Raw genomic sequence first — 14,265 nt, 5'->3', positions numbered from 1 at the left:
AAATAATAAAAAAATAGAAGATAACCGTGAAATAATAAAAAAATAGAAGATAACCGTGAAATAATAAAAAAATAGAAGATAAAAGTTAAAAATAAAAAATAGGAGATAAACATGAAAAATAAAGAAAGAATAAAGTAAAATAATTCAATAAAAAATAATTAAAAAATTATAATTCATGTAATAATAAATTAATTAAAATTGTAATGAAACTGAATTATATATGAATATACAATTCAGATATAACCACCAATTGGTATATCCGGAAATAGAATATATATATATTGTAATTTGTTTTGTTTAAAATTAAATAAATATATAAATATTATATATATATATATATATATATATATATATATTAAAATTAATAATTATAGCTAAGTAAATATATATAGATTTATTATAAATATAAAATTTATAAAATAGTGCATATGTTTTAGTATTGTATATCAAAATAAATACAATTATTTAAATTTTAGTGCTTTTACTTGTAAATTCAAAATGGCGTATTAAAAGATAAAATAAAAAGTAATTGCAACTTATCTTGCAATTTTCGGATTTTGTAATAACACTCAAATCCATTTTATTTTGTTTTAATGGTTTGATATTTGCTATTTCTTCTGATGAGTAAAGGGTAAAACAGATCCATTGATTGATATAATAATTAAATGAATGATTTTGCGCTACGAAACAGTTACTGTCAATAATTGTAAATGCCAACATAATTCAAGGAATACATTGTGAGATGATCAACATCATAAAATTTTGAATATAGACTTTATGTTATTTGTTTATATATATATATATATATAAATAAATATATATATATGTGTGCGTGTGTGTGTTGTGTGTGTGTGTGCGTGTGTAGTCACTGCGTTTATAGCCAAACCGATTTATCTCTTATTTTTCGTGCTTACATAGAAATTGAAATCGTTATTTCTTCATTATCTGTGACGTCAATAAATAGCAAAACACCCTAACTTTGCAAAAAACACTTAATATTGTGTAAACATATTGTGATCGCCTGTCTCCGCTGACATGTTTCAGATGTTGTTCAAGTAGATAAAGCAATTTATATTGGTTATTCAGTGACATCCTCAATATTCAAATAAACATTTCGTGTATAACATGTTATTAAACACAAATAACATCACTTGCCTATATATGCAAGCGAAAGCATTATCATAAAACTGAAATGATATATAAATATATTTCTAATTTCTAATTGTATGTCTATTACAAAAAAATACAAAGGCTTATCATGATCATCATTATTATGTGAACATGTTCTATAACGTCAACATCAACACATGTTTGTGAAACTTTTATAAAAAATATCTCAGTCGGCACAAATGAGTCTATCTTCTGTGTGAAGATAAACTGTATATCATTTCATCATTGCAAATACATTGAACTAAAATTCCCATCAAATTTGGTGTTGGTAATCATGTTGACTATGTAAAATAAATCTGCAGCTTATAAAGTCGCTCATTTTAATGGTCCTTTTCTCGTCTTTGTTGCTCAACAACTTTTTAAGGTAAAAAAAATAGGAGGCATGCGGTAAAGCGCTCTTCGGACGCAAACGTTCATCGCTGACAAAAGCGCATTGAGAATGTTAGTGACTATGTAGAAAGAAATTCTGGAGCATAAACCAATATTTTAATTGTACCACTCCCGTCTTCGAAGCTCTTCAACGGTTTTAGTAAAAACAGTAGACTGATTTACTTTATGACGCTCATATATTTGTATACATGAAATAATATACATATATATATATATATATATATGCATATGTGTGTCTATGTGTATGTGCTTTAGCAGACATAATTAGCCGTGTGCAATAACATATGAAATAACATGGGGGTGTTTTACTTAAACCATTTATGTTTCTAGCTTAACACATTAACAATTTATATGGCAAATTAAACGTGTATGAATACATGAATTCCAATGTTAAATATATTGGAAAGAGTCATTAATTCGCATAAGGAGAAAGTTTTAAACGCGTATTAAACATTGTGCAACATTTTTCTCTTATGACTGTTTCATTGAAGAGCAGGAATATTTCATATTTGTTTCTCTTGCCATCAATTTTTTTCATTTGGTGGCTTCCATAAGTCGTTATGAAGCGAGTGATGATCTTAATACGAAATGACTCGACACCTGACGACAATTTGCTAAAAACTGGTAACGCAGTGTATGTTTTAAATATCCCATAAAGGAGCGTGTCTTCAAAAACAATTCATACATTGGCATGACTAGCCCCAATATTTCTCGCCGGCTTACATGTCACCTGTCTTCCCCTAACAGTTATATCTACAAAATCTCCAGTAGATATCTCACTGCTGATGCAATTCTCTATCTATATAAAAGCCAAGTACGTCCAAGGATGGAGTACTTCTGCCTCATCTGGACAGGAGCTGTTAAAAACAGTCTATCCTGACTTGACAGAGTACAAAATAGATTTCGTAACCTAGTGGGAAATGCCTTTTTCTCTTCCCTGCAACCTCTCTCCCACAGAAAGGAGGTTGTGGGCCTGTCGTTGTTTTATCGTTATTTCTATGAGAAGTGCTTGTCTGAGCTCTAATCTCTGCCCCCCCTCGCCAATTTTTCACGAAAAACACCCGTCTAGCTGAAACCACTGTCAGTAATTTTCCCCACTCTTTATCTCTGCCTAAATTAAAATATAGATTTCATGAACAAAGCTTCTTTCTTAGAAGTGCACGCCTGTGGATCTCTGTTCCGTTTGCCTGTTTCCCACCTAACTACAACTTGGATATCTTCAAGTCCAACATAAAAAGTTCCTGATGAATCGCCCCCTTAAGTAAGGCACTTTATCAGATCTCCATCACTAGCGATTACAACGATATTATCCCATTGATTACTGTACACGCAATAAACCTTATCCCCGAGTGGCCTCCGGGCCTTGATAAGTGGTGACTTCCTTGTAAAAAAAAATCTAGTAGCACATGACACCCCGAAAAATTAATTTAGAAACATATTAATTAAATGCTGTCATTCGAGCCATCTCATATTTTAACCTGCGCCCCCTATCATAGAAGCTCTCCTCATGCGCATAAACAAACCGACTCAGTATGAGCGAGAGGTTGTGCTTAAATGCTATTAAACGATTTTATCAACTTTTTCAATAAATTAACTAAACGCAATTTTTTAATTGATCATTTAACTGGTGAAATCTCATGGAAGTCAAAAAGAGTCGCGGCTACAGCGAATTTCTTTTTATTATCGAACAGCACTTCGAACATTGGCTAGCCAAATGGAAAAAAAGTAGATTGCAAGAGAAACCGACATGAATTATCCCGGCTGTTCAATGAAACACACGCCACACATACAGAATGGGGACATAAATGGATGGTCACATTCAATGCTGCCAAGACTAAACTGATTTCCTTCAATAATTACAAGAAACCTTCTCTGCCACCCATAGCAATGGCCAGTGACCCCCTGTCTGAGAGTACATCTTTCAAACTGCTTGGCCTAACGTTCACAGGAAACATGAGTTGGAACAATTATATTGAAAACATTGCCAGGGCCGCTGCGAAAAAGGTAGGCTCTCTCTACCGTGCTAGAAAACTACTGACACCTGAAAGTATCCTGTACCTCTATAAGGCTACCATTCGCCCATGTATGGAGTATTGTTGTCACATTTGGGCTGGTGCATCTGCTACTAGTCTCTCGCTCCGAGACAAGGTTCAAAAGAGAGTCGCCAATCTGATAGGCCTTGAACTGACATCTAAGCTTCAGCCTCTGTCCCATCGACGAAATGTAGCATCCCTATGCCTGTTCTACAAGTATTTTAATGGAGAATGCTCTGACGAACTGCAGACACTTGTGCCCCCACGACGTAGACACCCTCGACAAACCCGACAGCCAGCTAAATCCATCCCCCACACAGTAGAGATCCCTAGATGTAAAAGATCTTTCTACTCCAGTAGTTTCTTCCCCAGAACCGCTAGACTCTGGAATTCCATTCCAGGTTCCTGCTTCCCTAACTATACTGACATGCAGAAGTTCAAGTGTAACGTGAACCGACATCTTGCTGCCCAAATCCCAACATAGTGCCCCAGTAGTTGCTGCCCCTGATAGTAGCCCCCTACACCAAAGTAGCAATGTGCCTTGTTTGGGATGAAAATTAAAAAAAAAAAAAATCACCTTATAATAAAATATGTACTTATATGAATAACACACACATATATATGTACACACACACACACACACACCCACACACACATATATATATACATATATATTCGTGTGTGGGTACATGTGTAAGGTTATCAGGTAAACTGCTTTCCATATAATCAAATTTATATAATTTTTAATCAATGTTTTTAATAAAAAAAAACGCGTGTCTCAACATGACTCACCTAGTTTTTATGTGCCGGCCAAAAACATATTTATTAGCTTATAGTTTGCGGTTTAACTGTGTTTGATCTCATAGATCATAACAGGCCGACATCTACGCAACCACTTGCTTGAAAGGAATTGCGGCGTTTGTAAATAAATGAACACCTGCACTTAATTTCCTTTCAGACTGAAAAGTTCTACATTTTTTTCACAGATGGAAAGTAAAACAATAAAAGTCAGTGCAAAACGTTGTTAAATATATATATATATATATATATATATATATATATATATATATATATATATATATATATATATATATATATATATATATACATATATATATACATATATATATACATATATATATATATATATATATATATATATATATGGTAATTTATAAAATATATATGGCGATTAAGCTACACTGAATATTCCGCGTTTCATCCACTCTAGGATTCTTCAGGAACCATATTTACTGTCTTACTTTCCATATACACGCGTTTCTAACATATTTTTCGATAAAATTACATTTAATTTAAGATACAGACTGCAAGCGACGTTCTTGCTTAGAATTTCTTAAGAAGAATTAGTGAATTTCATTCATTCATTTTATATAAAGATATGGAAACTTTAGTTATCTCTCATGATGTCTAATCGGATCCTTTTAATGTAATGAAAGGTATCAAATAGGGATAGATGACAGACCCGGTTTTATTTTCCTTCATCCCTCTTCAACCACTAGTGATTCAAGGCAAAATCAAAGAACCACTCTTTCTGATGCTGGTGTTCTCATTGACGCATCTTATGAAGAAGCTCAGTCACACGTCGATCGTTTCTCAGCAACGGCCAAACGCGTCATGACTGAAAATTAGCATTAAATAGCCAAAACCAACACTGAAATAATTTCTTGGAGTAAATCAAAATTTATTCTGCATTGCTTTCATGAACGCAAATCCTTCCCCACCCCTTTTCAAACTAAAAAAAAAAAAACGACTAGCTACAACCACTATAAACGATTTTCCCCACTTTCTAACTCTGCCTATATCTAAACGCAGATTCCATGAAGAAATCTTCTTTCCCAGAAATGCCCGCCCGTGGAACACTGTTGCGTTGCCCTACTTACCGGTTGAATACAACATGGAAGCCTTCAAATCTAATGTAAACAAGTACTTGCTGAGCCTTCCCCATAAATAATCAAATTCTACCCAATTAACAAAATTAACGATTACTACACTGCCACCTTGTATTCATTAACTTTTATCCTCGAGTGACCTTCGGACCTGGATAAGTGGTTAATCTCAAGTAAAAAAAAAAATTCCCCTTCATGTTGATGGCAAATTCTAGAAATATATAAAATCCGTTTTCTACCGAGATAGCAAAATCAATGTATTTTGTACAATGGATGATGGGATTGCTAATCAAATTGCAAATGCCAGCGTTTGGGTTAGGGTTTGGCATCGACTGTGGAAATAAAGCAGCAATGAAACTAAAATCAATGTTTGCCACTTTATTATACGAATCGGAAACACACAAACAATACACATGACACGTTAACAAACTTAATGTCTTCCACAAGCTTTATTTTCGAACAATATGCGGTGTTTCTCTCCGTTATGAGATCCCAACGATCGATTATTTTTCAAATGTATCATTACAGGAATTGAGAGCTTACTCATGTACCCGTAGCTCTACTGGACATTTATTGTGAATGATCAATGAGAGAATTCCAAAAGGCTGATGTATGGTAAACTTGGTGTTCAAGTAAGGAATTTAGGAAACCCTTTGCTAAGATACAAAAATACATAGAAAAATAATCTGTGTCTGTAAACGTTTAGCCGAGAAACTTCGAGGAGACATTCAGAATTTCATTATAAATATCAAAGTCGAACTAAGCATCACAACCTGACAACAATTGCTCACCTGCACAATGTAAAAGAAAATTGAAAAAATGGCAGCACGCAAGTATCCATCAAACGCTTCCAGCAACTACACCTAGAGTTGCTGTAGGTTACAATGCAAATCAATGATGGGAATAAAATGTCACCAACAATTCAAGTATCACCGAAACATTAAAAAATCTTATGGGTTGAACCTCACACGTCGAACACGACGGAGAGTTCATTGCATATATATATATATATATATATATATATATATATATAATATGTATATATACATATATACACTATATACACATATATACATATGTATGTATACATATGAATATACTATATATATATATGTGTGTGTGTGTGTGCGTGTGTGTGTGTGTATGTACTACTTATATACATACTATACACAGGACCACGAATCTTAATATAGAATTGAAACATAAGCATATGCAATGTATACAGAAACATCTGTTATATTTAGCTGTTTTGTAATTCTTGTATATATTTTCATGTAAATTGAAAGTGTCCATGTTTTCATTGTATGTTACATTGATTTTTCGCGACATAATAAGTTCTGCTATTGTCTTCCGCGTTGCTTTTTGTTATTTTCTTTCTCGCTTCAATGGATTCTGATCGATGTATGCAAGTCTGTGTTTGCATAAAAAAGCAACAAAACACCTGGCTGTGATTTCCAAACATTCAATCAGTTATTTGCTTAATATCATGTTACATGCTACTGGAAGTTACATCTTTATCAAGTTTTATGTAGGACTTGCAAGGTTGAGAGGCAAATATCCTAGAGCTACTTTAATATTTAGTAAGGTGATTGATAATTTATAATTCAAATTAAAATTAAAAATTAAAAATCTGTTTCGTAAGAAGAAACACAACAAAGCCAATAAATTGTACGATCGTTTCGGAAACGATATTTTTATTGAGATAGACATTAAGTCATGGACAATAATTTTAACATATAGTTTTTTTTTAAACAAAGTCTCCTCATCATCAAAAATATTGTTTTGTTTTTTTTTAATACAAAAGACACCATAAATAAACCTAGCATTTTTTTTTAAATAAGGCAGATTTATCTGGAAAATATTAAAATACAAAGGAAAATAGTTACTTAGTGATGTTGATAAGCAAATTAATATGGGTTGAGAATAAAAATTAGAATAAGATTATAAAGTTGAATTTGGTTTAAATATAAGGTTATAATAATATGTTTTTAAGAAAATTTAACAAATATATATATATATAACTACTTAATTTATTCACATAAAATTAATATAGGAAAGTATAAGTTTATGCGGAAACTTTAAGTATTTACTTCAAAAGTGCTCAATACGTAGGTAGAGCTAGTTATAAAATATATATGGCGATTAAGCGACACTGAATATTCCGCGTTTCGTCCATTCTAGGACTCTTCAAAATTCGCGCATAAGCCTGAAGAGTCCTAGAGTGGATGAAACGCGGAATATTCAGTGTAGCTTAATCGACATCCATATTTTATAGCTATATATATATATATATATATATATATATATATATATATATATATATATATATATATATATATATACCTTCTAATCGTTCGCCTTCTGAAAATCGTAATTATCGCCAAATCATCTATTTGGATGTTGAATGTAGCTTATAAATGCTCGAAATGTTGAATTTTCAAAGTGAACGCCAATGGAGTATTTTAACGGTTAGAATATGTTAGTAACGCCTAATTTAAATTAAATAAAGATTTTAAAAATAAAAGAGATAATCATATTTCGCTAGTAAAATGATCAAAGGGAGATAATCAGTCTTTATGCTGTTTTATATAATATAAAAGGATTTTATTGAAAGTCCAATCACCTTGCTATATATATATATATATATATATATATATATATATATACTTATGTTTTGTAATTATTAAAACTATGCGACTAAATATTTCACATATTTTACTATTTTCATAAGTACTCCTCCGCTTAAAGAAAAAAGAACCTTCTTGGGCATCTGGTATAATGACTAGAGAACCAATAAAGCACTACAACTGAATAAAAAACATATACTAAATGTGGCATCATCACTAATAAATACTACGCTACCTCCTCCTTTAACAAAAACAAAGGAAGATTGTCTTATGACAACGTATTAAATACTGCAATACTCTCCCAGAATATCATGACAACAATACAGATATTATTCTACTTTTTTCTGAATTGGGAATTGAAATAATTTAATATATCCAATTGATTATTAACCAATAGTAGAATTATTGAAAAATCCTTTTATGATACATACATGCATATGTACTCATACTTTCGATGGGTCTTGCTAAAGCAAGAGCCATCGAACGTATGAGTATATAGTGGACGTTGCTTTTACTTTCACTTACCTTGTAAATCTTGTTACCTTTGTTTTGTAATTTACTTCCCATATTTTCTGTTTATGGCGAATAATGAAGAACTTCTGTTTTCTATGTCGTCCTTTGTTTTGAGTTGATATGTAGATTTTTGCATTTCTTACATAATATTAATCATTCAATTGTCAATCTGTCGATCTAGATAAAACTAACCCTCGAATGGTTTTGTGATACGTGTTGACTCATATGTAAAAAATACATACTAATCTATATTTATCACATAAACATAGCATTCTCTATTGATATAGTATCTACGTTTTCCATGCACTGAACCTACCACCATCTTGAGTATCTAACTTCTTAGCTTGGTTGAATGCGAAGAAAGTTCAATATTAATAATATATAAGTATGCAAATTTTCAAACATAACCGGTAGATTAAGTTGCATCATAAATTTCTAGTAAATTTTTATTGCAGTCCCTTTATTTTGTCTTGATTTGTTCCGTTCTGATTGAGTATTCATTCGAGATAGGTTCAGCTGGCTTCCTTCAACGAAAGAAGTTTCTGGGAAATATAGAAATTCACAAGCGATCCCTAATTCCATGTTCTATATCTAGGTAATATTTCGGTGATAAAAAACAATTTTAATTGCGTAAATATGGCAGTTTTGGTTAATTTCAGGACAGTGTCGTAAGGATCTGATATTCTGAAATGGTCATCCAGGATCTGGAACTAACCAGACTCAATGTGGCTTAATATTGTGAATTCAACGGGAAACAGTGTGTGTCATAGTTATGTTATATATCAAGGTAATATCACATTAGAGTCTGCGGGCCATTATCGTTACAAACCAACTGCGTAAGTGAAATTTTATAATTTTATACTTTAATAGAGCTTAATATTTCTTCCAAAATGATTCCAGTTATGAACAAGGAACATTGCAAAAATAACTTTTATAGAAATAACACGGTAAAAAAATATTGTCTGATGTGAGAATTTTATTTCTGCTTCATCCGTTTTGCAGCTACAAAAAGATTGTTTGATGTTGTTTATCTCATTCCAAATTAGATGTGTTGTATTAATCTGAAGATAAGAACACGTGTGTATAATAATCAACATCAAAGTTGTAGGATGGTATGGCGTCGTCTTCACTCGAAAGAAACCCAAATGTAATCACAGTTTTAACTTAGTCTTTATGGCACGTGAGTCTCTGCACACACTGTAGGTAGTCAGCTATTGTTCTACACATCGTGCGATCTTTAAAATAACCAGTGCATTCACCGTACAACTGACTTTTGATAATCAAACGTTTTTCCATTCATTCTTTTCGTATATGTATTTTTGATTTTCGAAACTTTTCTAATATGTATATAGTTATCGCATTTCATAGTTGTACGCGTGTTTATATGTTCAGTTGTGACTGGCATTAGTGAACAGACTGTGTAGTACATTTGCCAACCGTCTCAAAACGTGTCAATTAATGGCGATTGTGTTGTTTTTGGTCCGTCACTTCGTGCATTATTTAATACTATCTCTCCATCTCTATTCCTCCGTTTCTCTCTCCTCTTTCTCTCTTTCTTTCTCTGGTTATTCTCTGCTTAATATAATAAAGAAAGAATAACATGATTACAATAGTCCATTATAAAAAAGAGGATTACAGCAAATAGTAAAATTACCTTAGCCTTGAAGGGAGAGAGTGAAAGAAAAAAAAGAGAAAAGAAAGAAATTTGGTTGTTTTGTTAATTTATACTTTACATTTTCTTGCCTTTACAAACTCATGTATTACTTAATCAAATAATTAACTCGAGATGAACTGGTGATGCAGAAGTCACACTTTTTCTTTTGTTTTTATTTTTGAAAGTTTTTACCTTTTTATCACCACATAATTAATGATGTTTTTTTTTATATTGATGTTTTGAAAATCTAAATTAAAAGCAAATTCTCAATTGATTTATTTTTAATAAAAACTTGGATATCTTATTTCTGTTTAAATGCCATCATTAGAAAACAATATTTAAAAGTAATTATTAATTTTTAAAAACCGAGTTTTGCGTTAGATTAGCTAAATTCCATCTCTTAGCAGAAGAAAATCATGTCGTCAGCGAAAGTTACCTGATAAATCTTCCTCCTAAATAGCAGCCGAGGATCTTTAAAATTTGATGGGACATTTGTTTGGTTAGATTGTAGTATTTGATATCTTGAGAAGTCCTATAGGGTTCGGTTGCCTAGGCCTTACTTCTCTCTTCGTGAAGAAGCTATTTTACCTTTAACTTTTTGAAGCTTCCCTATGGGGGAATGCTAACCAAGTTATTTTTAAAAATTAATCTGGCTCTTCTGTTGGAGCGCTGGGTTTTTCTGGTTTTACCTTCCTGCTTTGTGCCACATAATATTTTGTGGCAAGTATATGAATACTATGTGTCAAGGCTGATTTAAAAAAAAGTACTTGAACAACAATACTATCAGATTTATTAACATTAATAAAAATGTTATCTTTTAAAGTTTACAAAAACTTTAAACTACTTTGCGTGAGCAACCTCGGTATGCAATTCGAATTACCAGGAATGCCGCTATTGTGGGATTAAGTCAGACTTTTGCATAGAGTTTACGAAGATCGTGTCTGAAGATTGTCTGGTATGCAGGAAGTCCTACTCGTTGGTCACAGCGATTTGTTACACTCCAAAATTACACCAAAGGCATCGAGACTCATTGGTTTCATTAAAATTCGGAAAGACTTGATCTAGAATATCAAGTTAAATAGAGCAGAAGCAACGTTGACACTTTAGACATACTCTTTAGCACCTGACATGTACTTCACTTGCCACATGTATCACTCGTATGAAAGGGTTGTTGCATTGCCGGTTATATGAAAGACCTTTATTAACGAATACCGTCGTCATTGTTCATGACTTTTTCCACATATTTAGAGATTGTACTTCATCTTCGCCAGTGGAAATAAGTAACACAAACCTACGTGAGAAATAAAAGAGTAAACATTTTTAGAGCAAGTTTGTTTGTTTTTGAAAAGCGTTCTTTCACGGTGTGTCTAGCATCGGGCAGAAATTCAATGAACAGATTTTTAGTCGCGTGCAAGCGACTCTATAATTCACTCCGTCGGTCAGTCGGTCTGTCCGTGCTTGGCCTTTTTGGTTAATGTCAAAGGTCTGTTATGAATAGATGTTTTTCTTGGCCTTTTGGCCAAGATCAAAGTGTAGTATCTGTTCCGGCAGATACTGCAAGCAAAGACCATATGTGGGGGAAACTCCACATATAAGACCTTGGTAAATGTAGGGGCAACCCTTCATACCAATTGTCACTATCCAGCTCCCCTACTCCCCGGGGAGCTGGTCCCCATTTCCCCTTACCTCCGCACATTAAAAATCGGCCTTGTGCCTAATTTGCTCGGCGGGGGAGCAAATAAATACCATCTGTTCCGGCAGATACTGCAAGCAAAGACCATATGTGGGGGCGACCCCACATATAAGACCTTGGTCAATGTAGGGGCAACCCTTCATACCAATTGTCACTATCCAGCTCCCCTACACCCCGGGGAGTTGGTCCCCATTTCCCCTTCACTCCTCACATTAAAAATGGGCCTTGTGCCTAATTTGCTCGGTGGGGGAGCAAATAAATACCATCTGTTCCGGCAGATACTGCACTTAAGATAATTTGTACCAGTCAATGGAGGGGAAACCCTCTATACTGGGACAATTATTATTTTTGGTAACCAGAGTGCCCCCTTTTTGCCTACTTTTAGGGGAGCTGGTTTTTACCTCACATTAAAAACGGCCTTGTGCCTAATTTGCTCAGTGGGGGAGCAAATAAATACCATCTGTTCCGGCAGATACTGCAAGCTATGACTAGCTATGACTAGCTATGACTAGCAAAGACCATATGTGGGGGCAACCCCACATGCCTGACCCTTAACCAGCTCCCATTTCCCACCTCTCGGGAGCTGGTCCCCTTTTTTCCCTTCCCCCTCCCTTCACTCCTCACATTAAAAATTGGCCTTGTGCCTAATTTGCTCGGTGGGGGAGCAAATAAATACCATCTGTTCCGGCAGATACTGCAAGCAAAGACCATATGTGGGGGCAACTCCACATATAAGACCTTGGTCAATGTAGGGGCAACCCTTCATACCAATTGTCACTATCCAGCTCCCCTACTCCCCGGGGAGTTGGTCCCCATTTCCCCTTCACTCCTCACTTTAAAAATCGGCCTTGTGCCTAATTTGCTCGGTGGGGGAGCAAATAAATACTATCTGTTCCGGCAGATACTGCAAGCTTTGACTAGCAAAGACCAGATGTGGGGGCAACCCCACATGCCTGACCTTTAACCAGCTCCCATTTCCCACCTCTCGGGAGCTGGTCCCCTTTTTCCCTTCCCCCTCCTTTCACTCCTCACATTAAAAATGGGCCTTGTGCCTAATTTGCTCGGTGGGGGAGCAAATAAATAACATCTGTTCCGGCAGACACTGCAAGCAAAGACCATATGTGGGGACAGGCCACATATAAGACCTTGGTCAATGTAGGGGCAACCCTTCATATCAATTTTCACTATCCAGCTCCCTTACTCCCCGGGGAGTTGGTCCCCATTTCCGCTTCACTCCTCACATTAAAAATATCGGCCTTGTGCCTAATTTGCTCGGTGGGGGTGCAAATAAATATCCTTTTCTTGGCCTTTTGGCCAAGATCAAAGTGTAGTATCTGTCTTACTACATCCTGTACTTATTGTGATATAAAGTGGGGGATCACTTTTCTGTATTAATTTAATGTACAATGATCACCCGCTTTACAACCAGTCAGTCTCAAAGCCATTCAAGTCATTCTTCAGATCATTCAAGTTGTTTTTGAAGGATTCCAGTTATTGTTTAAGCATTCAAGTCATTCTTAAGGTCATTCAATTCATCCTTAAGTTCATTAAAATCATTCTCAGTCATTTACTTTTTATTTATTTAAGTCATTTCAGCCCATTTAACGGTAATTTTAGTTTATCTTTAAGAATTTCATGTCAATACTACATTCACGCATTCATTCATTACACGAGAGCACGCGACTAATGGCTATCGGTCTTATTTGTCCAAGAATTTCTAATCTGTAAAAGACATTGCCGCTAGGACTGCCGGGGGTAAGCTAAATCATAAGCGTCTCCAAATTTCATATAAAAATACTTGTCATAAATCGTTATTGTGTTTATTTGATTTATCATTTTCAATCCTCTTATAATATTTTTCATCATTATTTAGACAAAGCTGTTTAATATTCAAAATAAATACCACTGTGGAACGCACCGCGTAACGCCGGATAGCTACATATTTGAATTTATATGAAAATAGAAATATAAAAGAAATATTCGTTTTCATGCAAATGATCCATAACATTAAATTATTCCACCCTCTTCAGTAAGTAATAAAACATTTTTTTATTACAATCCGCGTCTTATCTGTTTTTCTTTCTTTTCTAAGAGTGGTAGATATTTGATAGCGACGTTCTTCTAAAAGGAAAACTTTTAACCAGGAAATAAGTGTCGAATACTTCTCACTAGTTCACAACTTTGACATTTATAACATTTTAGGTGTGTAATAAATTTGGTTTCAGAAAAGAAATGCGCCAGAGGAATATAAAAAGAACACATTCTGATATTCTTATCG

The 14,265-nt window shown here is 34.0% G+C and overlaps 2 pseudogenes; both read left to right on the top strand.

Annotated features, from left to right (window-relative positions):
* The first annotated feature begins 11,792 nt into the window (after positions 1-11,792).
* LOC145267343 (U2 spliceosomal RNA) lies at positions 11,793-11,970 on the top strand (annotated as a pseudogene).
* Positions 11,971-13,280: 1,310 nt separating this feature from the next.
* LOC145267325 (U2 spliceosomal RNA) lies at positions 13,281-13,406 on the top strand (annotated as a pseudogene).
* The last annotated feature ends 859 nt before the right edge of the window (positions 13,407-14,265 follow it).

This window comes from Euprymna scolopes, chromosome 42 (genome assembly GCF_053919585.1).
Source record: "Euprymna scolopes isolate OS-2025 chromosome 42, ASM5391958v1, whole genome shotgun sequence".
Taxonomy (NCBI): Eukaryota; Metazoa; Mollusca; class Cephalopoda; order Sepiida; family Sepiolidae; genus Euprymna; species Euprymna scolopes.
Note: the sequence above shows the minus strand (reverse complement) of the source record. Positions and strands in the feature narration are given on the sequence as shown.